This window comes from Sinocyclocheilus rhinocerous, unplaced genomic scaffold (assembly GCF_001515625.1).
Source record: "Sinocyclocheilus rhinocerous isolate Xijiao unplaced genomic scaffold, SAMN03320098_v1.1 scaffold2533, whole genome shotgun sequence".
Classification (NCBI taxonomy): Eukaryota; Metazoa; Chordata; class Actinopteri; order Cypriniformes; family Cyprinidae; genus Sinocyclocheilus; species Sinocyclocheilus rhinocerous.
This window is the reverse complement of record NW_015664015.1, coordinates 1-3,117: the sequence shown is the minus strand read 5'-3', so window position 1 is coordinate 3,117 and position 3,117 is coordinate 1. Positions and strand designations below refer to the sequence as shown.

At 35.7% G+C, this 3,117-nt stretch overlaps 1 pseudogene; it reads right to left on the bottom strand.

Moving 5' to 3' along the window:
- Window positions 1–1,817: 1,817 nt before the first annotated feature.
- On the bottom strand, window positions 1,818–2,835 carry LOC107729219 (uncharacterized; annotated as a pseudogene).
- Window positions 2,836–3,117: the final 282 nt, after the last annotated feature.

Genomic DNA, 3,117 nt, shown 5'->3' with positions numbered 1-3,117 from the left:
TGATATTGCATGGACAGAGAGACCAAGTGGCTAAACAGGGTTTGAAAGATGTAAGTACATTATAAAACAATTTATATATTCTGAAATACGGTAGTATGTTTGATGTACTTTTTAAATATGAACTCATGAATTTATTATGTTATACAGGTTAATTTTGAGTTGTTTGGTGGAATCATCTCATTTGTCAATATAAGAAGCAACCACTGGATGTTTGTGGTAAACACTACAAATTCATGAAAAACACATTTTTAATCAATATTTCATTTTAACAGAACATACTGGCATATAAAAATGTCAACAAGATGTTTAAATGAATATTCAGTTGAATGTGTTGTGTTCTGTTAGTACCTGCATGTTCTGTCTGGCACAATTTTTGTTGTGGATCCAGCAAGTGCTGAAACCGATGTTGAGACGCTGATGAATGCATCCCAAAAATTTCAGTAAGTCTTTTTTCATCACATTAATTAATAATATGAGAAATTAGAACAATTTCACAGGATGTCTGAATTAAACTGTTGTCCAACAGACAGTACTTCAGAATGAGGTTGAATCGCCTAGGAAAAGAACAACTGGTCAATATTCATTGGAAAATTGGCCAAATAGAGCATGCAGTTCAACAAGATGCAACCAGCTGTGGAGTGTTTGTCCTACAGGTATTTTTAAAGATTTACTACTAGTACAATACATATGATACAAGGCCATAACTATGTTATTGGGGGGCCCAGTGTAAATTTTTTTAATAAAAATGCATTTTATTTAATACAATTAATTTTACTTTTTTTCAATTATACCAAAATTATGAAGCTGAACACAGGCCCCTAGAGTCAAGGTATGCATTCACCTTGAGAACTTCATCTTTGTTTCCAAATGCAATGACTTCAGTTTTCTCCTTGTTTAACTGAAGAAAGTTTTGGATCATCCAACTGTTTATTTCATCAATGCATTGGCAGAGGGAGTCAATGGGGCTGTAGTCATTTGGAGATAAGGTTTGGTCCCCTTAAAAAGAAAAGTCCCCTTTTTTGTAGTATTATTCCAGTCCAAAGGAGTTTTTAGTTTTAGTGTTTGTGCCAAAAATGTGTTGTTTGAGCACTGTGCTGATCTGCTGAAGTAAAAATCTTAGAAAAATCAGAGAAAAGTACAAAAAATAGGGAGCAAAGCGCAGAGCAGTAAGCAAGAACGTCCGAACGGTAGCGAAGCCGGAAAAAAAAAAAGTTTAATGAATTTGTAAGCATTTTAACTAATGATTTGTTTGAACATTATCTAATGTTTAATAATGTTTAGCATAATCTAAGTGTATTAGCAAACGTTAACAAGCACATTATCTTACGTTTCTAACTCTTTGCATATATATTAACTAATGATCCATTAAGCATTATATAATGTTTGTTAATGATTTATTAATGAAAGTTATTATAAAGTGTTACCAGACTAAGTAAAAGTTTCCAAAAAACCCAATTTAGCCACCATATTGAAAGATTTGAAGTTCAGTTGTGTGTGTGAGATTTTAGGAAGAAATTTAATGAGGTTTAAACCAGGATTCTTTCTTTTCATAATAAGCAATATCTTAAGTTTATTAAGTTTATTAACTTCAATTATAAATATAATCATAAGTTTAAATTATGCTATAATGAATAGTGTTGTAATTTGTAGTTACATCATCTGTAACTGAAAAATCTCTTTGCCATATTAAACAATTCCAGACTCATTTTAAGAAATGCATGCAGATATCTAAATAATTACTTGAATTTATATTTAATGTATTTAACTGAAAAGCACTTGGCTATCCTTGGAGTTCAGTGATCCTGATATGTTGATATTCATGGTTGCGCGGGTGGCAGTGGGACTTCAGTTGGAGGGTTTGGCTCATCGTCAATTGTTAAATCACGGCAGAACAGCACCGGTTCTTCACCAAGACACAGTTTGTACTGCCACAGATATACACGCTCGTTTGGCTTCAGCTCAAATTTGAGTAGTTCTCCCACTTCAGTCGTTTCATTCCAGCTTTCGTTTTCAGTGTTGACATGTGAACCCCCATATTCTGCAGAAAACGAGCGCTGCAACTTTGCAATTAACTTGGCAAGCTCTCCAGATTCAATCGAGACTGATGCGGCTATCTTCCAATTGTGTGTGATCTGGGTCATCTTCTCCTTATTGTATCCAACCTTTTTTGTGATTTTCTTTTCCCATGTCAACTGTGTATTGCTGTCATTTTTTATAGTTTTAATATTCTCCCAAATGCCAAATGTTGGGCCTTTAGTTACTGACAGCCCACCAGGAAGGAAGTTAAAAACATCGGGATGAACAGAATAGACATCAGCGCAATTGTCTTGGAAGCTGAAAGCACAGCAGAACTCAACTCCCCAATCTGAGACCGGCTTGAGGAAGTTGTACGGCCCAGTAATACAGATTATTTTTCCAGTTGGGAGGCAGGGTGTGTTCTTGAGCATTCGTGTCTTGATTCATGTTTGTTGTCATTCGGAAAGTGCCCTGTTCTTGGAAGATGATGTAAAAATGGCCACTGTCTGAAAAGTAGTGGTCTCCACCCTGGCAGTTGGGATGAAGGGTGTAAACTACAGCACCGCTGTCTGTCATCAGGTCAGTGACTCTGCGGTAGAACTTGCCCTTGATGATGTAAAAGCTGCTACCCCAATCACCAAGGTAATGGTCTCCATTTTGGCAAGTAGGGTGCAGACTGAAAATAGAGATATCTGAACCTTTATTGATATCACTTGTCTGCATGTAGCACCCGAGATCAGAGCGGATTATATATTTGTAATAGTCTGTTGCGCAGATGTCAATGCCTTTTGCTTTGCTCTTGGGAATAATGCCTTTCATCGTGCCTGAACCTGCAACACAGAATAAGACCAACATTAAATCAACTGTACATACCTGATAGAATGCTGTTATTTTAATCCTTCAGATTGAGCTCTCTGATTACAAAAACAACTTTATATATGAGAGAGGAAAAATTAAAGCTGTCTGATGATATTGTTGTTGTCTACATATAAGGTTATTACAAAGAATGAACACTAGGAGGAGATATAGGACTTGATACGAGAGTGATCATAGGACAGAAAAAGTGTCAAGTCAAGTCAAGTTTATTTGTACAGTGCTTTT